General features: G+C 41.8%; 1 protein-coding gene across 10 annotated transcripts in view; it reads left to right on the forward strand.

Moving 5' to 3' along the window:
* Dnajc5b (DnaJ heat shock protein family (Hsp40) member C5 beta) overlaps positions 1-23,048 on the forward strand; it is a 101,270-nt gene that overhangs the window by 3,137 nt on the left and 75,085 nt on the right. For 3 of the 10 annotated variants that reach the window (XM_076932177.1, XM_076932173.1, XM_076932172.1), the window contains exon 2: positions 727-825. The exons of 3 other annotated variants lie outside the window; for them this stretch is intronic. The gene's annotated coding sequence lies outside the window, so the exon portion shown is untranslated. Of the gene's footprint in view, positions 1-726; positions 826-10,325; positions 10,425-21,837; positions 21,981-23,048 lie in introns of those variants that run through there. 4 more of the 10 variants (XM_076932171.1, XM_076932176.1, XM_076932170.1 and 1 more) reach the window with 3 other exon arrangements.

Genomic DNA, 23,048 nt, shown 5'->3' on the forward strand with positions numbered 1-23,048 from the left:
TTTATTGCAAAGGTGTAACAGGAATTTATTGGATAAATGAATTCAAAATTTTAATCACAAGTAAGTAGTCCACATTTAGCATGTACAAAGCTTCGTGTTTTTTCATGATTCCCAAAGTTGTCCCTCTGGCAAAATCATGCTTATTCTTATGACAAGGATTTAAATAAGTGATTGTTTGTCTTGTTCCTAAAAAATCATCTCTAATCCTTCAAGGTTGACAACTGAATGAAAATTTTCTTGAGTATCCCATGCATATGTGATTTCCTCTTTCTTTCAATTCAGTTTGTATCTCATTAACCTAATAAAGCAAATAATGCTATAGCCTACACGGAATTATCAGTGGGAATTTCCACTGTGCTTTTAAAGTCACGCTAATGGTACAGTCAGCATGTCTTTTCTTCTTAGCAGAACTCCTCCACAGTCAATATAATTTCCACAGTCCACAAAGAAACCAAGCAGGGATTTGAATGATAGTTTTAAATCCAAAAATGATAGTGTTAGCAACACAGTTTCAATATTTGATTTCCTTTTGCAAAGAGTGTGAAATTTGGTCTCCTACTCTCTTGGCATGTTCCTTGGGGTAAGTGTCATTGTGAATATATGTCCATACCCCACCGTAGTGTAGTAGTAGTAATTGAATAGTAAGCAGACAACAGATACTGTATTTCCTGTGGTGTAGACAAGAGCTTTTTCTACAGCTAAGAGCCTTTTTTTTTTTTTTTTTAGCTATTAAAAACAATGACTTCATGAAATTTGCAGGCAGATGAATGGAACTAGAAAATATCATCCTGAGTGAGGTAACCCAATCACAAAAGAACACATGTGGTATGTACTCACTGATAAGTGGATATTAGAAAAAAAGCTGAAGGGGATTGAAACTTCATAGGAAGAACAATACCAAATAACTGGACCTGCAAGATCTCCCCAGGACCAACAACCAAAGAGTATACCTGGAGGAACTCATGGCTCCAGCTGCATATGTAGCAGGGACTGCCTTATCTGGCATCAATGGGAAGAGAGGCCCTTGGTCCTGTGGAGGCTCGATGCCCCAGGGTAGGGGAATGCTAGGACAGTGGGCTGAGGCAGGAGTGGGTTGGTGGGTGGGGGAGCACGTCTGCTTATGCAGCTTGGCATGATTCCCAAGGCAGAACAATTTTTAAGTAATAGAGGTCTTTTTCAGAGTTCTAGAGGCTGAGGAGTCTCAGATTAAGGTGCCAGCAGGTTTGGTGCCTAGAGAAGGCTAATTTCTGCTTCCATGTCGCTCTGTCCTCCAATGAGATCGGAGTCATCACATGGTAGAGCCGCAGTAGAGGAAACGAATCAAAGGTAGTTCCCTCCAGCCACTAGAAGGATGTAGTTACTTTTCCAAAGGTGCCCTGCTAATGGCACCACAGTGGGGATTCTGGTTTCACACATGAATTTTTGGGGAACCTTCAGACCACAGCAGACCACTTGTAATTGGAGTGGTTTATGTAGTGTTCTGAGTTCCTTTTACAGTGGTAACTCTTTGGAATAAACAGGAGAAAGAGGAAGAGTCATTTCGTGGGGGTAAGGAGTAGGGGGATTTGGAGAAGATGGATTTGGTGCAAGAGAATTCCACCAAATTAGGCCTTGAGAATTTCAGTTAGGGAAAATAGTGTCACAGTGTATGTCTCTTGTTTAGTTTAAGGCGTTTCCAAAAGACCACTAGAACCCTGTTTCAAGAAATGTCAGAGCTGGACAATAGAACTACATATAGATACCTCTCCATTCCTAATGTGTTTGACTTCTCTATTTCACATATCACCTTCTGTTTTGTAGAGACCAGCCAGGCCCTATATAGTCATCTTATAAAATATCGGGGTCATTTATCCCCTACTGATGACCTAGCAAAAGTATTTTGGTAATAACCTGAACATTGTATTTCTGTGACCATTTAGAATTGTAACCTTTCAAATCAAATACTTGGATTGTATTCAAAATGTTTCATTGCAGCATAACTGAATAAATAATATTATTTTTAATAATATCATTACACCGTTAAAAATAAATTCTAGGGGATACACCTACCATCCTAACTGGTTTGCCTGGGACAGCCAGCAGAGACAGGAACCTAGCATAGCAGCCCACAGAGAGGCTCTACCTAGCCGCTGACTGAGACAGATGTAGATATCCACAGACAAGCATTGGATGGAGGAAAGGGACCTCTGTGGAAGAGTTAGGAGAAGTATTGGAGGCCTTGAAGGAGATGAGAACCCCACAAGAAGACCAACAGTGTCAGTTAATCTGGATCCCTGGAAGATTCCAGAGACTGAGCCACCTATCAAAGAGCATAAAAAGGCAGGTCCAAGGCCCCCCGCACATATGTAACAGAGGGTTGCCATGTCTAACGTCACTGGGAGAAGATGTACCTAATTCTGGAAAGACTTGATATAACAGAGTGAGGGATACCTGGGGTGAGGGTAGGGGGCTGCCCTCTCAGAGGCAAAGGAGGAGGGGCATGGGAGGAGGAACTCTGCAAGGGGGATCGGGAAGGGGGCACCATTTGGGATGTAATTAATTAAATTCTAAGGGTGAAGAGATGGATCAGTGGGCTAAAGTACTTGCTGTGTTACAGGTAATAAGAGTCTCTAGTATTAGTGTTAAAAACAAGAATAACAAAAAAAGACCCAGATATAGCTGAGTACACATAGAACCCCGGCCCTAGGGGCCAGGGACAGGTAGATCTGGGAGTTCACTCATTAGCCAGTCTAGTGGAAGTGGTAAGCTTCAGGTTCGTTGAGAGGCTCTGTCTCAGGAGAACAAGGCAGCCTCTGGCCTCCATATGCAAGCATACCTTTAGTCCCAACCTGCAATATACATACACACTGAATTCTGTTTGAGTATGCAATGGTACATTTTTTTTTTTTTTTTTGAGGAAATAGTATGATTTCTGTGAGTATGTGAGGTAGGTCTCACATACTGACCAATATCTTTTGGATTCTACAGGCATGTTTACATTTCTATTAAGAGTAAGTAGTTTTGTTTGGAAAAAGGGCTGGCTTACAGTGCTCTTCTCAGGATGATGAAGTTTCATAACGTGATTTAGAAGAGACTTCAGCTTTAGCGTCACCAACGCTTGATTAAAATCTCGACCACACAGTTTGTTCATAGCCACAGCCTGTTTTGTAGGCTGAGCCTTGACAACTGTTGCTATGCTATTTAGTGGGTCATTGAAGTAAAATTAATGTAAGCACCTAGAAATTCATGTACCAATTGTGTTCATTTATTAAGTTTTTAAGGTATCATGCCAGGACAAGCCCAAAGTATGGGAGCAAAAGTACTTACCAGACTAAAGAGAGCACAGCATTGGCAGAAACACTGGAAAAATTTTCAGAGAATCTCCTGTCTGGGAAAGAATGGGGTCCTTTTCCTGCAGTTCAGAACAGTTTCCTGGCCTTGTGTCCCAGTACTATTTGTGTGGGTAAGTGAGTGGCTGCTCACTATCTTATTAGGTAATAAAAGGTGTAACACTCTTGCCCTTCTTGAGAATGGCCATTTGGTAAGGCACCAGGACTTAGAGCACAATATAAAGCATTGTTTCACTTTTTCAGGCTTTGAGTCTGATTGCTAGAATGTGAGGATTTTGCATTTTAATTTTTTTTTTACCATTTATTTGTTTGTTTATTTATTGTTTTTAACATAACATCATAACCAGTACCAAATAAACGGCAGGTGTTGTGTTTAACTAAAAAAAAAAACCTGAGCAGACAGACATAGACTCAAGCATTTTATCAGGAAAATAAAAAATAATTTGCAAGGAAAAAAATTTTTAAAAATGAGTGAGCTGGAGATATATCCTAGCAATAAACTACTTGCTTAGGATATGAAGGCCCACGTTCAATCTTTAATGCCACAGAAGTAGGAGGAAGAGGAAGATGAGAAAGAGGGAGGAGGAGATAGAGAGGAAGGAAGGGAAAAAATGAAAATTAAAACCTAAAATCTAAGTTAAAAAAAAAAGATTCATTAAAGAACATTTTTTTTTGTCTCTAGTAAGTAAAGATTTAGTTTACACACTATATTTCACAGGCCTTGGAAAATGTCCTTAGAATGTATTAGTAACTTGGGCCAAACAGGGGAAAAGTTCCTGAACAGAACATCAATGGCTTATGCTCTAAGATCAAGAATTGACAAATGGGACCTCATCAAATTGCAAAGCTTCTGTAAGGCAAAGGACACTGTCAATAGGAAAACCAACCAACAGATTGGGAAAAGATCTTTACCAATCCTAGATCCGATAGAGAGCTAATATCCAATATATACAAAGAACTCGAGAAATTAGACTCCAGACAACCAAATAACGCTATTAAAAGTGGGGTACAGAGCTAAACAAAGAATTCTCAATGGAAGAAACTCGAATGGCTGAGAAGCACCTTAAGAAATGCTCAACATCCTTAGCCATCAGGGAAACGCAAATCAAAACAACCCTGAGATACCACCTCACACCAGTCAGAATGGCTAAGATCAAAAACTCAGGTGATAGTAGATGCTGGCAAGGATGCAGAGAAAGAGAAACACTCCTCCATTGTTGGTGGGATTGCAAGCTGGTACAACCACTCTGGAAATCAGTCTGATGGTTCCTCAGAAAATTGGACATAGCATTACATGAAGACCCAGCTATACCACTCCTGGGCATATACCCAGAAGATACTCCAACAGATAACAAGGACATATGCTCCACTATGTTCATAGCAGCCTTATTTATAATAACCAGAAGCTGGAAAGAACCCAGATGTCCTTCAACAAAGGAATGGATACCCTATTATTGTGTGAAGTGCAATGTGTGCTTTGAGCTTTAGTAAAGTTTCTTTTATGTATGTGGGTGCCCTTGCATTTGGAGCATAGATGTTCAGAATTGTGAGTTCATCTTGGTAGATTGCCTTTGATGAGTGTGAAATGTCCTTCCTTATCTTTTTTGATTACTTTTGGTTGAAAGTCGATTTTATTTGATATTAGAATGGCTACTCCAGTTTGTTTCTTGGGACCATTTGCTTGGAAAATTGTTTTCCATCCTTTTACTCTGAGGTAGTGTCTGTCTTTGTCACTGAGGTGCGTTTCCTTTATGCAGCAAAATTCTGGGTCCTGTTTATGTATCCAGTCTGATACGATACATCTTTTTATTGGGGAATTGAGTCCATTGATATTAAGAGATATTAAGGAAAAATGATTGTGGCTTCCTGTTATTTTTGTTACTAGAGGTGAATTATTTTTGTGTACCTATCTTCTTTTGAGGTTGTTGGAAGATTACTTCCTTGCTTTTTCTAGGTTGTAGTTTCCCTCCTTGTGCTGGAGTTTTCCACCAATTATCCTTTGAAGTTCTGGATTTGTGGTAAGATATTTTGTAAATTTGGTTTTATCATGGAATATCTTGGTTTCTCCATCAATAGTGATTGAGAGTTTTGCTGGGTATAGTATTCTGGGCTGCCATTTGTGTTCTCTTAGGGTCTGTATGATATCAGTCCAGGATCTTCTGGCTTTTATAGTCTCTGGTGAGAAGTCTGATGTAATTTTTATAGGTCTGCCTTTATATGTTACTTGACCTTTTTCCCTTACTATTTTTAGTACTTTTTATTTATTTTCCACACTTGATGTTTTGATTATTATGTGACAGGAAGTATTTATTTTCTGGTGTAGTCTATTTGGAGTTCTGTAGGCTTCTTGTATGTTCATGGGCATCTCTTTCTTTAGGGGAGGAAAGTTTTCCTCTATAATTTTGTTGAGGATATTTACTGGCCATTTAAGTTGGGAATCTTCACTCTCTTCTATACCTATTATCCTTAGGTTTGGTCTTCTCATTGTGTCCTGGATTTCCTGGATGTTTTGGGTTAAGAACTTTTTGCATTTTGCATTTGTTTGACAGTTGTGTCAATGTTTTCCACGGTATCTTCTACACATAAGATTCTCTCTTCTATTTCTTTTATTCTGTTGGTGATGCTTGCATCTATGACTCCTGACCTCTTACCTAGGTTTTCTATCTCCAGGGTAGTCTCTCTTTGTAATTTCCTTATTGTTTCTACTTCCATTTTTAGATCCTGGATGGTTTTGTTTAATTCTTTCACCCATTTGTTTGTGCTTTCTTGCAATTCTTTAAGGGATTTTTGTGTTTCCTCTTTAAGGGCTTCTACGTGTTTACCTATGTTCTCTTGTACTTCTTTTTTTTGTTTTGTTTTGTTTTGTTTTGTTTTTTTTGAGCAGGGTTTCTCTGTGTAGTCCTGGCTATCCTGGAACTCACTCTGTAGACCAGGCTGGCCTCGAACTCAGAAATCCGCCTGCCTCTGCCTCCCAAGTGCTGGAATTAAAGGCGTGCGCCACCACCACCCGGCTTCTCTTGTACTCCTTTAAGGGAGTTATTTTTGTTCTTCTTAAAGTCCTCTATCATCATCATGAGAAGCGATTTAAAAAAAAAAGTCTCAGTTTGGGAGAGGGGCTTCTGAGTCTCCCAACTTTAGCTGAGAAGCTGTTGGCAGTTGCCAGCTACTGGGGAAGGGATGGTTCCTTTTTTTTGGATATGTTGCTGCTGGTAGGCTGCTCAAGCTGCAGTAGATGGTCCCACACCCCTTCCCACATGGCCAGCACTAACTGGACACGGGCAGATTATCACTACCACCACCACCACCACCATCCTAAAGGATGTCAAGTGCAAATAGGTAAGGTTGGTGGGACCTATGGAGAGTTTGAGAGAGGTTGTGGCATGGATAAGAGCAAAATATATTATATACACATGTAAAATTTCAAGGGATTAATAAAATTATTATTTTAAAAAGATGTCCCAGAGCTGGAGAGATAGCTCAGAAGTTAAGAGCACAGTACTCACCGCCTGTGCACAGAGCTGAGTTCAATTCCCAGCACATCTGTGGGTCGGTAACCAGAGCTCCAGGGACATCTAATACCGTGTACACACTCATAGAATTAAAAATTGAAAAGTAAATAGATCTTAGCCAGGTGTGGTGGCACATGCCTTTAATCTTAGTACTCAGAAGGTAGAGACAGGCAGGTCTCTGTGAGTCTGAGGCTAGCCTGGTCTACATAGCAATTTCCAAGACAGCCAGACGTAACACAGTGAGATACTATCTTTTTTTTTTTTTTTAAATAGGGGTTTTTTGGCCATATTTTTATGTATCCTTTCCTCCGTAGGTGAGAATTCCTGATATCTCTCAGTATATTCAAGTTTTATATTTTCAAAAATTTTAATTGACACAATCATTATACATGAACTGTTCAAAGACAAAGACTTAGGAGAAAGAAACTTGCTGATACTTTGATCTTGGACTTCTGACCTGCTGAAGTGTGAGAAAATAAATCTCTTCTTGCATAAGAAAACAAACAAAAACAAACAAACAAAACAACAACAAGAAGAAAACAAAAAGGAAGAAAAAAAAGAAGTAGATGGCTTGTTTTAAGTGTTTCAGCCCTCTTGAAGTTTTTCTTAAATTCTTGGGAACCTCTGGCTCCTTCTTTAGCATTTTTGTGATCATAATTTCCTGGAGAGCATGCCACATATACAGTTATTCATCACCTCTGCAAGGGATTGGGTCCAGCATTCCCAAATCCTTAGTGGCTCTAATTCTTTATTTACATGTAATACCTTACACACACTCACACACACACACATACACATACACACACACACACACACACACACACACACACACACACACACACACACACACACACAGAGTAGGTAAATCTTGGTGGTCTGTAGACCAACACGAGAAATTCTTGCTTAAATTAGCATTCAGGTGTTGGCAAAATTGGTATTTTCTCTACAAAATCCACCTTCAAGTTGAGCAAAACCCTTTGCTGTCATACCTCATTTACTGTAAAAAAAAAAAAGAGTCACTTGAAGGTGCTGTGTGTGTCAGAGCTTCAGCATCCCTCTCCCAAGGACTTAGGGCTACATATGTCTAAGGGAGGCTATGTCAGACTCCAAGATGGGGAGTTATTTGAGTTGCATTACAGAGACACATACAGAGAAACAGTGAGAGCCACAGTCCATAGAATATAATTTGCTGGGTGCTCAGTCAAGATGGGACACAACTGAAGGCCATGTTTTTCCCTTGAGGTAACAGCTGGATAGAACTACTTTGGGAAAAGGGGCCTTGATCTTTGTACACACTGCTATGAGTATACTTATCTAAGTAAGGTGATTATTAAAACAAGCTTTGGTGGATTGTTGATTTAGTGCAAGGTGCATAGAAATATATTTAGCTATGATATTGAATTAGACACATACTTCACTTCTGCACTGAACATTTTGCAGATGAGTGATGAAAAGTTGTTTTGTATTTTCATACAGAAAGGTCAGTTTGTGGTGGAAACGAAAATCATTAATTGGGATTTGATTAAGCCGGTTGTATATTTTCCGTTAGGTGTCAGAACAAAGCTAAGCCAGTATTACCAACCATTCCCTTGATGTCATCATCAGACAAGATCATTCAACCGTTATATAAAATACTATCACTCATTGTTTTCTTACTAAAATATATGAGTTAATTTAAAGGAAAATATCAAATAAATAATGTTCCTGGCAACATTCCAAAGATGGCAAAGATATGGCCAACAATGGTCCAGGAAACTTTATTCAAAAACAACGTTTTCATGAGTTTAGCATATTTATTTGTTTTTACCACTTTTCTACTGTTGCACTTTTAATGTTTCTCCTGTTATAAGCAGTGTTGCAAATAACTCTTACATTTAAATATTGTTCATGTCCATATTGGATCTCAGGAAATTCACAGACGTGGAGCTGAGTGGAAGGGTAGCAATTATATCAGATTAAAGTTTGAAATTAAGTGTCCATCAACCATTCCTTTTAGTTTTATGTAGGCATTTAGGAAGTTAGTTAAACAGCAGTTATAACCCATGGGAATGATTTCTTCTTTATTAAAGGGTCCCTTAATGCAGTTGCCTTTAAATATTTTCTGGGGCCAAATGGCAATTCTGACCCAGGGCAAGCTCCGTGTTGCAGAAAATGCTTGGCTGGAAGATCTGGTTTACAGTTAATGTTAACCTTTCTACTTAATTGGCTTCATGATCTTGTGCAAGTCATAACCACTTTAAGCTATAATTTTCTCATCCATAAAATTGTACTAAACATAATATACCTCACTGATATGTGAGTAAATGAAATGATATATGTGAAAATGGCTTGTAAATGTTGAAGCATGATATAAAATGTTATGTGTTGGTATTACAAGTGTGATATATGTTCCCTCACCCCAGAGATACTCTGGAAGATGCTAGTCATTTCATGCAGTGAAGATAATCCTTTAACATCATGGGCAAATGTCTACAAAAATGAGATGAGGACACAAAGTACATTGTAGCAAAAATCTGTTTCTTTACTGATATTCCTTTTCTAGTAAATTCTAGAAAGTGATGTCATTGCAGAAAATGTGATCAGTAGCGTTGACTTTGTTACTCATCACCAAATTTGTGAAAGCATCAATTACTCAGAAGTCACATTACTTGCTATTCTAGAATTGGTTTGGTGGGCCAGGATTTCTGAGTCCATGTTAGAATAAGCTTTTCCTGGCATCTATAGCTTGTAAGGAAAACCGGTGGTCTCTACTGAGTATGCGAAGTTACTGCAATGCACTTTATTTGGGTGGCTTTTTGTCATGGATGGATACAGGTAGTCTATTGAGCTGTCTCCCAGCTGTCGTTGATGAACTCTGGACAGGAGAGCAGGGTGCAAATGCAATGTGTACAGAAAGGTTAGAGTTCTACACGGAGGGCCTCTGGGCTCTAGTTAGACCATCCAGGATCTCAATGTCGTTATGTGTAAAGCAAGTGAGATGGATGGTTTTTGTCTTAGTTAGGGTTTTACTGCTGTGAATAGACACCATGATCAGGGCAACTCTTATAAAGGACAACATGTAATTGAGGATAGCTTACAGGTTCTGAGGTTCAGTCGACTATCATCAAAGTGGGAAGCATGGCAGTGTTCAGGTAGGCATGCTGTTGGAGGAGCTGAGAGCTCTACATCTTGCTCAGAAAGGCAAACAGGAAAATACCAGCATCCTCAGGCAGCTAGGAGGAAGCTCTCTTAAAGCCCACTCCCATAGTGACACACTTCCTTCAACACCTCCTAATAGTGCCACTGTCTGGGCCAAGCATATTCAAACCACCAGTCTTCAACATTTCTTCCCTGAGACTTCTAAAGGTTCTAAGTGCTAAAGTAAATGAAAATTGAGAGACCGTTGGTGAGGTGGGTGGAAAGGTCTCAGCTGGGTAGTGGGGGTGGGGGAATTCTACTCTATGACATCACAATACCCAGCATAGACTGGAGCTTAGCATCTGAGAAGGAAAAGCAACAGAGGTTTAGTTATTGACAGAGCAGAGGTAGAACACTACTGGAAGGACCCAGAAGGATCAGCCAGCCATGCCTCCAGTTCAGGTACAAGGTACATGACTTTTGCTAAGCTAATCACAGAACTTGCTAGTGTCTAAAGGAAAAGGAGACACAGGTATCTACTCTTTTTTAAGAGGTGGTAGGAATCCAGAGGGGCTCCCAGCAGAAGTACAGCTGAGTATATCCAGGAGCCCATGAGGCCACAGCACACAGGCATTTATGAAGTTCTCAGATGCCCAGTGGTCTCTCTTCAATTACTGGGAAAATGCAGAAAGCACTGGTATCTCCAGTGGTCAGTTCATGGTTATTTTCTAAAGGAATTTACTCATTCTATGAGATATTCTTCTGTAAATGAGTTTTGGTTTTTAATGACTTCTCCCAGAATGACAGAGATGAGTAAATATTTTAAATATTTAAGTGAAAGAATAAGTTTAATGAAGATGGATTTAAAAATACAATAAAATTTTCATATAAGGAGGATAAAGATGTATTACGGGTTAACAATAGAGATTAACTCCAAAGTCTAGTTTTGAAATCCAAGACTTCAGAGGCAAAAGGCCGCCCCTCGGGACAGTGGAAGAAAGAGGCCTTGTAGTTGAGAAGTCAGGTTCTGTAGTTCAGCTAAACCATTTACTCCTATCCCCACTCCGCCCATGTCTTGGGATTCTCCAGCGAAATAGTTGCTGGACATGGGAACAGTTCTGTTTTCTTTACTTTGCTTTGGGGTTTTGGCTTCGAAAGTATTTGTTTCTTCCTGGAGTCCTAGAGAAACTCCAAGTGACAGCAAATAGCTGTTCTGTCTAGCAGCAGGGCGGAGCTTAGGGTTGGTGCCAGGCCCTGACTCATCTCTGTTTGGACTCCCTTGGGTCTTAACACACAGCAGCTCCATGATCAGAGCCCAGGACTGCTCAAGCAGGCTTTTCTGAATTTCGTCTGCAAGAGCCGTGTTAGGATACTGTGGAAGGAGCAGCCCCGGGGCTCTGACTTGGATCAGTTACCTATAGGGCACACCAGGCACAATAGACAAGAAAAGGAGACCAAATCCACACGGGCCGCAGTTGTTAACACTTCCAACAATCATGCATGCATATATCACAGCAGTAAGACCAGTGGCCCGATGCAATACGAAAGCAGCAGCAACCCACAGCATGTAAAACACCGAGAGACCCAGAGAAAAGCCGAAGTGCTTGCCTGTTCACTGTGTAGCACACATTCAACACTTCCATCTGGAAAGTTACTATGATTTTTCACAATTGAATTATGATCCAGTTTCTTACAACTCTGAAACTTAAACCTTCACAGGTCAGTTTTTAGACTTCTTTCATTTTATAGACACCAAAAAGCCAGGCTTGGGCTTCATCTAAACTAATAAACAGAAAACATCATTTCCTAATTCATCTGTGTTTTATTGACTGTAATATTGTGTGAACTTTGTCACATGGTGCAGAATTTTAGAATTGTAGGGAGATCATCTAGGAAACCATCCCAGCCCCTCATCTCCTGAGGGCAGCACATGTGTTGTCATCCTCCAGTCTTGTCAGCTAGGCGGCTGCTCCAGTACACTCTGTCCTTGACTCATGTTGAGTTAGCTTATATTAGAACTAACTCTTTGCATTTCCAAGTTAGAATATTCTAAAAATGAGAATATCTCATTTTTGAGTTCGAGGCCAGCCTGGTCTACAGCGTGAGTTCCAGGACAGCCAGGACTACACAGAGAAACCCTGTCTTGAAAAACGAGAGAGAGAATATATCTCATTTTCCCCACCAGTAATTGGTAACTGCTGACAGTTTCTAGATGTAACATTGTTCATCCTCCAGCATCTGCACTGCTTCCAGATTAACAGACGTGTGGTCAAGATCCCAAACCCATCCAAAAGTTTGAGATAATGAAAAAAAAAACCCACAGGGAAGTTAGCCAGCTACCTTGTCTTGAAAACTGATTTGATACAGCCCATTACAAAGAAAACAAACAAAAAATGGTCTGGGGAGATGGCTCTGTCTTAAAAGTGTTTACATGCAGACTTGAGGGCCCGAGTTCCAATCTTCAGCACTCTTGGGAAAAACTGGGTGTGGTGGTTCATGCCTGTAAGCCCAGAGCTAGGGATGTGGAGACAGGAGGATCTGTGCTGCTTACTAGCTAGCTAGCCTCCTTAACCAGTAGTCTCGAGGGTTCTTAAGAGATGCTACGTCAATAATGATAATGGTGGTGATGATGATGATGATGATGATGATGATGATGATAGGTGGTGGTGATGAGGGTGTGGGAGATGGGTAGAGAGACTCAGATTTGACTTCTGACCTCCACATGTTCATGCACACACAAGTACATACATGCACAAACATATACACAGGAACATACTGCACATATATACACTATTACATTTAAACAAGACTTTTACTTTGTAATCAATATAGTCTTCCTGTGGCTGCCTTTTACAATGTAGGCAGATCATGTTCATGTATGAATGTGTACGTGTCAGCCTGTATGTATATGAGTAGATACATTGTATGGTGACTGAGGCTGTTTGACACATAAGTGGTAAGTGACCCACCCTTATTACCCAATATACTTGATTCTGGAACTTTCCCTATGACTTCAGATTCCCTCGGAAGTGATCTTGGTAGTTTAGGTGCTGTTTCAGCCTTGCCAGGGTTTTTCTGTAGCAGTTCATGTGTCTCACATCTACAGTTTGTAAGCTTATGCCTGGGTACTCTCTGGACACAGGCACTCCAAATTTCTAACTGAATTCCTTGCAAATATGTTAATGTCTAGCCAAAGATCGAAATTCTGAAAGAAACTGAGTGAAACCAATAATTGTTTCAGATAAATAAATCCTAATTTTCATGGTTGTCAGAGTGCTTCCTCATTGGAAATGGGCGGTGAATACTTTCACTGCTACTGGTAATGCAGATGGCCTTTGATATTATAGGTTCATGTTGGTTTAAAGCTGACTGGAACATCTAACTCCTAAAAGCCCCTTCCATCTATTCTCGCCTTTCCATGCAGACTTATCTGTGGTAAAGAGAATTATAAACATTCCTTAGACAAACCAGTCTATTGTGAAGTAGGCTTCGAATAGAGCTGTGGTCTGTCTTTCCCCTTCCATATTACCTTCAAAAGCTGGGTAATATATGTAGTCATTTGCACACACTATGGCAAGAGAGAGCTGATTGTGAAGGAAGAAAGGGAGTTTAGATTTAGCTTCTGCAAGTGTGGTTTTGGAGTCCCAGCTCTCTCCAGTAAACTGAAATGCAGGTATGCCTGCCTAGTAAGCATTTGAAATATTTCCCCTAAAATTACTGTAAAACTTGCAGCTTGACAAGTGGTACTTCACAGCCTCAGGCGGGACATAAGAAAGAAGGCTAACTCTCCAAAGATCATGAGACATTGGATGGTGAGTCTTGCTGCCACCACCTGGGTGCCTTGGCATCTGACCACACATAGTTCCCTGACACAAGCACACGCCCTCAACCCAGCCCTGAGGCCTGTGAAGTCTGGAAGGGAATGTGGCCTAGAGCCAATGGGTGTTGGTGCCACCAAGGGCACAAGGAGTTCTCCTGCTGTTTACCCTGTGCCTCCTGAGAACCTCAGGAGGGAAAAGGTATGCTCCAAAATGAGCCTTCAGCAGAGCTATGAGGCAACTGTGGGAGTGCCTGCAGAACCCACCCTTCCCCTCCACTTCTGCCCTCTCCACTTCTGGAGGCCTCTCACTGCTCCCTAGTAAACCTGACCCACCCTCCTTGGTGCACAATCTTTCTGTTCTCAGTTGTGCCTGATACAAGCTGTGTGTTGGAGTTCTCACATGGCCCACAGAGGGAGAAGGATGTTCCCAGTGGAGAGTTTATATGAATTAGTGGCATCAAGGATAGAGTGGCTAAAGTCTTGATGGCCAGGATACACAAGACAAACCGTATATTAGAGCCTCACCCAGACAGCTTTCTCCATCTTGACCAGCACATTCTGGCTACCACAGGTAGCCCCTCCTCTTCTGCCTGAAGAATGGTGTTACAAGCCGAGTCATAAATACTTTTCCTTTAAGTTGCCCAAATATCCCAATGGACATAGCAACAGAGCTGTAACCAAAGAAGCCATCTACCCCAAGTCTTGTCATTTGTGCTACCGAGCATCATCTTCTGTAAGTGACAAGGTCTGTGATTTATGAGCCAGTATTATTCACAAACTAAGGGCAATCCCCCAAAACGAACCTTTAATTGGTTGACTAAGTTTTTGCAGAACTGAAAGTTGAACTCAGAGCCTCAAACATATGAGGCAAGTTCACCAAGCTACAGGGTTTCTCTGTGTAGCCCTGGCTGTCCTGGAACTCACTCTGTAGACCAGGCTGGCCTCGAACCCAGAAATTCCTCTGTCTCCCAAAAGCAAAAGTTAGCATTTTTAAGAGGCTTCTTGTTCTACTGGGTTATGTGTAAGGATCTTATTAATATGGTTTTACATTCCTGACCAATGCCCATCCCCATTGTAACACATCCTTTCAAAGTGGCTATCTGCACCCTAAAGAATTCAATATCAGATTCAATCCAATTTGTATTTTTGAAAGTGTGTGTGTGTCTGGAACTGTGTCAAGAACAGGGGCAGTAGGAAAATGAGAGACTGCATAAGCAGGACCCTTTTGAATTCTAGCGATTTACTTAGCGTGATATGTACACCTGTAATGAGTTCAAAGGCAATAACTATGTGAAGAATGTGCCTCCTTTGGACTTCAAAGGGCCCGAAGGCCTCAGCAAAGAAGAAGTGAAGTGGTCTGGAGTGTTTGGGGAGCATTGGGACATGGAAGGAGCCTCGAGGAAGAGAAATAGTATGACTGACCCATGCTTGGGCAAGAAAAACATTTTCTAATGAAGACGTTGACCCCACAGGACTGGTCTCACTGACACGCACTCTCCCTTTGGGCTCACAGCTCCATAAGCCCAGGAAACAATCTGCTTCTCTTGGCTTGGAAATAGAAAGCAGGAGCTGTAGAAACATAGACACAAGGAAGGATGGAAAAGGTGCAGGAAGGTGTCTGTCAGGCGTCTACACTGTAGCTATGACTAGGTCTGTCGGAAGTAAACCTTGCTCACTAGCTGGCTTGGGGGCAAATGCCCTAAAGTCTGTATACTCCAGTTCTAACTCATTGTTTTTTAACAAACTTGCACCCCTTGTAGATTCCTGTCTCAACCCGAGACTGGACAGGAAGTCCTCGTGGGTATCTGGAGTATTCTTGGATAGCCAGGTCTACCTATCTTTCTGCCTTCGTCCATCTCACCCATAACCTCACAGCTCTGTGTCTTCCAATTGATAGGTTCTAGTCATCTCTACCTGCTGGTACCTGGTCACCTTTTTCTAAGTCGGCAGTTCTCTGAAACCCATTGGATGCTCTTTCCAGAACAGAGAGATTGTTACTCACCAGTTTAAAAATAGGTGCTTGCAACATCAAATAGATGTTGCAACAACAACAACAAAAAGACTCCATTTGCTTAGTCTTCAAGGCCCTTTATGGTCTGCTTTGTTTAGTCATCCATTCCCTCATTTCTTTTCTGCATCCTCAAAACCCAGATGGATCTGGCTACTTTCAACTTCCTGTCATCTCAGCACTCATCTCTGTGGACTTCACGCAATTGTTTTTGTTTGTTTTTTTTTTTTTTTTTTTTTGTTTGTTTAGCATTTCTGAGGCTGAATTCCTAAGCCCCTATCACGGCTTTCTTCTCTCTGTTGTACCTCCACTATTCATGACATTCTTGTTGTATACAACTTTTTGAAGGTCGAGCTGAATAGTTTGGAAGACACAGGATACAGAGAGAAGAAGAATGTTTTAGATAGGGGAAGGCATGTGCATAAGGAAAAGCATGCCCTGGGGAGCTAAACAGAGTTTGTGTGCACAGGAAGGAGTCAGCACTCGGTTACTGTGAAGAAGGAGGTAGAGAGAGTCATTTTGAAAGAATGGTGTTGAGAGCACAGAAAAGACAGGAATGGAGAAAAGACTGGAGAGCGCTCCAGTTAGAGCCTGGGGGATAAACCTCTGAGACCAGTCTGGTCTAGGGTAGTGACAGTGGGAAGGCAGTCGGGTGGTGGACTTACAGACCATTAGAACAAATGATCAGGCCTGGCTGAATGATCAGGTATGGACGCAAATGAAGATGAGACCAACAAGTGGCCAAAACATAAAGTAACATAGAGGCGTGGTATCACATCCTCGAATACCTACTATAGAGACTGGCCTTTATATTACATTACAGAAATCAACAAAAAATTATTTATTTTAGTTATTTCTTTTTAAATTTTTGCTTAGGCATACCTACACTTTTGTGAAAAAAAAACCATTTTTTTTGAGACACAATTTTGTTTTTCATGTACTGGAATTAGAGGTCTGTGTCATCACACTGTGATATATAACTTCAATTTTTAAAGAAAACACTGAAAGTGTCATGGAGGGCCAACTAGGGAGACTGGGCATGGCTGTTGAGGTGGGGTGCCTCACTGCTGACAGTGCACAGGGCTTAAGGCGGTGTGCCCATCACAGTTATGGAGTCCTGGCATATGAAAAAAAAAAGTTATGTCATTTTGTTGAAAAGTCTACGAGCACATAGTTTTTTTTTTTTTTTTCATGCAATATTATTCTAATGAAATCCAGTTTGGCTCCTCCCTCCTCATGTCCCAATCCACCTCTATAGAACCTCCCATTTTATGTATGTTCCAGAAAAGTCTGTACAAACACAAATGTGTCTGAGCATATGGTTACACTCATGCTCTCCATGTGCTGTTCTTATGCATATATAGAGATCAGTTTTCTTTCATGTGAGATGAATAATGTACACTTTTCTTTGATTAATTTTTACAAAACTAATTCCTCCATATGTTCACTTTCATTGAAGTACAATCATGCAAAATAAAAAGCATTTATTTGTTGGGTGGTTGTGCGTGTGGGTCCTGTTGTTGTGTTGAATTGTGGGTCCCGACTCTGCCCCCACCCCCCTAAGGGGCTAGGCGGCTCAGAGAGGCAGAGGCACCAGAAGTTTGACTGGCTGTGTTCTCCCCACACCTGTGCCTCAGGGGTAGGGAGCTAAGGAACCGGGGCTCATGGCTTGGGGGGTTCCTAGGCCAAAAGGCAGCTGGGAACCAACTGGTTCTCAGGCTCTTGGGCCCCGGCCCAATACCAGTGGTAAATTGGGAAATCCTGAGTTATACTATCAGGTAACATTATATGAACTAAGCAGGTTATATGGGTGTGTGTGTGTGTGTGTGTGTGTGTGTGTGTGTGTGTGTGTGTAGGTGTGAATAAAAATAATAGAAGCCATGAATTAATGAAAGAGCAATGAAAGGTACATGGGAAGGCTTGAAGAAAGGAGGATGGGGAAGTTATGTGATTTACAATTTCAAAAAAAAATTAAAACAAGATCAAAGATATTGACATCAGTCAAAAAAAGGGACTATTTTGCCAGCAACAATGTGGTTTATTCTGAATTGGAATGAGGGCTCCAGTACATCTTACTAACTAAAGCTATAGGCTCCATGCACTAGAACTGTAGTGGCATTTGCACATTTCTCAAGGACTGGGTGATGCCTCCACAGTCACTGCTGCAACCATGCCCTTTGTTTTTCTGAGTATGTTTGCAGGAATGTGGTGCTCTATTGTCCTTGAAGCCAGCACAGTACCATGTGGTAAATGTCCATCTTTGAAGCTATTTTTGTCTGAAGGTTGGGTTTTGGTTCTGCATGAACAAGACCTTCAGACCTTCCAGTTGTTCTAAATGAGTCCAGCTCTTGACCTTGAGAAGCTTCGGTACTTGCCCTTAGCAATGCCCTTGAAGTCCGGCATCTTCTGGTCTAGACATGCTTCTATGTTTAGGCCTAATGACCTGCTTTTTAAAACCATGAATGTGTTTCTATTGTACTTATTTTTATATTAGCTTATATAGATCTGCTTTATGCTTAATGTCTACAATGCACATATCTGCATTTGCTCTGCAGACCCCTTATGTATGAATGTGTAAGTAAAGTATGGTTTTTATATGTCCTCTTATCCTTACTCTTTGTCTAGCTTTCAGCTGCTGAAGCGCCCACAGCTTCAAGCCACTCACTGGTCTTTCTGTCACTAGTAGTCTCTTTCCACCATTTTCACATTGTCAATCACAAGAAGTGGTCCCTCTGCAGTCACATGAACTTAGAGCTCTTCTTGAATCACCTATTCCTGTTATATCAGCTTGTCTTATTAGATCCATGCACTTCTTACAAGAAATTGTTTTTTTTTTCTCTCCAAATATGTGATAACCAAAAATTCCTGTAAGTATCCAGTTAACATCAAGGGCTTAATTATAAGCTAAGAAACTGTCACAGCCCACCCACCCCACCCCCAATCCCACCCCTGCAATCAGGCAATCAATGACTAGTTCTTTGTAAGTCAGAATCAAAGTCCAGAGAAATAAAGATTTTTACTTCCTTTTCAAAGATAAGAATTTTAACAATGCTGATGAAGGTCTAAGATACCTTGATTTCAGAACCCTCTTCTGATGATACAGAGCGTAAACACCATCTATCGACTTCCAGGCCACCCTGGAATCTGATAAACTTTGGTGATTAAATGACTGCTTGAATTAAATTTTTCTTAATGGTCTTGCTGCTTTTTTCCTGGGAAAAGTTGAGACTTGGTCCCTGTTGTCTTTCATACTATAAGTTGTAATGGACCACATTTTTTTCTCCTCCAATTTATATTTCAGTTGAAGGTCTTCATTGGGAATTGAATCTTTTATCTGTCCCAGTCATCTGATAGTCTTTGTAGACTTCTTAATGTTCCTTGCAGGATCTGTGTTTTGGGGGTCTAAGTCAACACTAGGAAATCAGTGATGTTCTTTAACCTCACCAACAGTCAACAGTCATTTCCTACATCATTCTTTCTTGTCAAAGTCACACTTGGACAGAGATTACAGCAGCTGGAGCCCCAGGTCCTACATTTTTTTCTATTTCTTCCTTACAAAGTATTTAAGGCACCTTCTACCTTCAAGATACAGAGCGTCTCCTCACCGGTGTCAAGGATGCAGTTCATCTTCCTTCTACTGACACTACTTGCTGGCCCATGCTGCTCTGTGGATGAGCCCTGCAGATGGAGAGGTGGGGACTGTCTGCACTCTCTCCTCCCGGCTTCCTGACCTCCTCCCCTTCCGTGCCTCCGGGATTTTGTGACTGCTTTCTTGGGCCCATGCTTTCGGGGGTGGGGGGGACCCCCTCACTATATCTGTACACAATGCAGGAAGAGGCATCCAGAGTAGTTTCTTGACTCTAGCACAACCAGGTTTGCTTTTCGATAATTTCCTCATCGCAAATGAACTGTAAAACCATAGCACAGATACTATGATTCTTAAAATTCATAGAACTATACAAAGAGGAGGAAATGAACAATAGAAACCCAAAATGTCTACTCAGAGAGTCAAACTCCCTTCCCCAGTCCTTGCTGTACATTTTGGGTTTAGAAGATCAGATCTACCCACTGAACAGCACAGTATGGTAATTTCCCCTGCTTCTTAAAAACAGAATTTCAAGCCCCTTTACAAGCAGATGTTACTTTTTCAAAACTAATATTGACACTTTAAGAAAACGCTGTTTAGTGTGTACTATATTTGGGTTTCTCAGAGAAACAGAACCAATACGATATTTTTATAAAGTAAGGTATTGATTTTTATGATTTGGAAGCTGACAAATCCTAGGGTCCAGAGTGAGCAGTCCTGAGACCCAAGGAAAGCTGGAAAGCAGATCTGTCTGCAGTGAGCTGTCTTTCAGGAGATCAGGGGGATCTGTTCTCTAATCTGAGGGAGGGTAAGTTGGTGTTCTCTTCAGGCCTTTAACTGAAGATGAATGGCAGCTGCTTTTGGGTGTCTACTGATTGAAATACCAACTTTGTCCTAAACCCATTCACACAAAAGAGTAAGGTTGAAACAAATATCTAGGTACCCTGTAGCTAGGCAAGTGGGCATGTCAAATTAACTATTACACCAGAGAACAATTAATTCAAACAGTGATCCTGAGTGGAAAGTCATCCAGTCCACATCTGATAAACACTGTTTAACTGTGCCACACTCGTACATTTTACAAATGCAGAAAGAGGTCCAGAGAGTTGAGTAAGTTTATCTAAGCAGCTTAGCTTGTTAAAGGGAGAGCTGGGATCCCAACCCTCTTACATGCCTTAACTGGGTGTGGGCAGTTTCCCATGTGTCTTGGAGTTCCTCCCTCCCTAAGAAGAAAGAGCACCGAAGGCATTAGCTATTGCTCAAAGCTCAGGGAAAGCAGTGTCCTGTCTTCATGTGTGAACATGCTGGACTTGTGCAGCATGCATTAACGAGAAGGGGCCCTTCTCCTTTGCTTTGAAAGGCCACGGAACATTAACAGTTACCATTTACTGAAAGCCACACCCATGTGCTTTGTTCAGATGTCCACTCTTCAGGGTTTACCACAGCTCTGTGCTCCTCCACTACCCACTCTGCAGGAGAGGGGCAGTGTGCCAGGCCTGCCACAGGCTGGAATGGATAAGGATTCTGAGGCATCTCTTCAAAACTGTCCCCATGAGCAAGTCCAATCCTGTTCCATTCCTCCCCCCAGGGTTTTATAAACAGCTTAAAATGTTCACGCATCAGTCATGCGGTAGGTGGCTGACTCACTCAGTATGGGCTGGGCCTTCCTCTCTGGAGATGGTGCTTGTTCACAGCCTGACCCAGTGCTGCCATTTCTTTTGTCCACCCCAGCCTTCTCTACACTTTAAGAAAACACCGTTTAGTTACATTCTTAACTATAAGTGCCTAAATCTATCTTATATACAGATTCCTGTGTCCTGGGACCCTATAGCCCTCTCTGGTTGCTCCTGGAGTTTCATTCATCAGTCCCCATAGTGCTATTGAGTTGATTTTGAGAACAGCAAGGACCTACTTTGTTTCAAAGGGAAACACAGACTGAAGAGAGTGAGTTCCTTACCCAAGCTACCCCTCCTGGGCCAGGTCTTCTAGTATAGCCTCTAGATATCAGCTCTGATGGTATTGGAGTGAGGGAATCCTCCTGGGCCCATCCAGTGTGGACAGATCACAGCAGGCTACATCTGGGGCAGCATTTGTGGGAAGGCTCATGTTGAAGGTCGGCATCACGCACAGCAATATAGGCACAGTGCAAAGAAAGATGTATTAGGAGGAAAATGGGAGAGAGGGGCACACATTTTACTGACTGAAGCGGGGCTGGCTCCATGGTCGTCATGCTTCAGGGGAAGGTCCAAGAAAGTGCTGAGAGTCCTATCAGCTGGAATTGTGTTGGGTGACGCAGTTGGGTCCTCTATTCCCAGCAGAAGTGGCTTTAGCTACTTCTCTGTAAATACCACGCATTTACAGAAAACCAGCTAATGGTTTAAGTGTACGGCACTTCAGTCAGTGAGTTCTCCACAGCACTGTCACAGCCTGTACTCACGTGCCTCGGCCCTGTGGTGTTTTCCTTCCAGGAGAACTTGGTCTGATTTTCCAAATTCTGTGACCTATATTATTGAGAGTGGACAGTCTCAGGCAAGGCTTCTGAAAATGGTGGACCAATTGGTATACAAGGAAACAAGATCCTTAGAATTAACAATTTTCAAATGAGAAGAAGGTAAGCATCTTGCTTTCAAGGCTGTTCCACTTTTTCTTTTAGACTGGAATAAACGAACTGCAGGTGCTTTGCCAACAGTGGAGGCACTTTAGAGAAGTAGCCCTCTCTAGAGATAGATAACTCTGGGCAGTGGCTGGTCCATGGTGACCAAGGACTCCCTAGAGCCTGTGGAAGAACTTACTTCATACATGATGGGGATTCTCAGACATAGGAGTCATGTTCCTACCTGGGGTCTGCTAACAACTGTGATTTCTGTATGAAAGTGCTGTGGGCCTGGTTTGTTGGCTTGTAAGACTTTGTCTTGGTTATTGCATGGGTCATATATATCCATGAGGAAGTGCTTTGTTGACAATATAACACCCCCCCCCAGTTAAGAGTTTTGCTAGCAGCAAGGTGGGCATGGGGAGGAGGCTGGGGCCAACTTGTGCAAGCCTCTATTGGATCCATGGGAACGTGTGAGCTCTTCCTGGGAGGAGCCCACAGGTTCCTATGGGTAACACTGTACTCACTGAGAGGCACACAGCCAAGTGTGGGAAGCTTTGAAGAGTTAGGGGTGTTGACAAAGGCATAGACTTGGTCTGAGAGTCTTAGCTAAACAGGCACGTTGTTGGAGAAAAGGGCACAGCTGACAGGTTTAGGGAGCTCAGACATGTCAGTGGCATGTTCAGAAGGGAGGTGGCTGACACAGGACAGGTCAGGTGTGTGCGAGGCTGGAGCCTGCTTATGACATTGAAGGTGAAGGACCAGTGTAGGATAAGGGACGGTAAAGAGGATGGAAGTGGTGACTGGGAGGGACACGAGGTCAGGAGGGCCAAAACCTTATGAATGGGTTGGAGAGAGTGAGATCTATGCCAAGGTTACATGAGGAGGTGAAGAACCAGATTGAGGCTGTTCCAGGATGAGCCTGTAGGTAGCAGGGATACCAAAGGTCAGGGCAAATTATCTGGAAGAGCAAGAGAGGAAGGATAGGGGTGTCCAGAAACACACAGGAGATTTAAAATTTGATATGAATTACATATAACCTAGTTGGTACACATAGAATCACCATTGTGTCTGCAGGATACATCT

The sequence above is a fragment of the Arvicanthis niloticus genome, chromosome 4 (assembly GCF_011762505.2).
Source record: "Arvicanthis niloticus isolate mArvNil1 chromosome 4, mArvNil1.pat.X, whole genome shotgun sequence".
NCBI classification, from domain to species: domain Eukaryota; kingdom Metazoa; phylum Chordata; class Mammalia; order Rodentia; family Muridae; genus Arvicanthis; species Arvicanthis niloticus.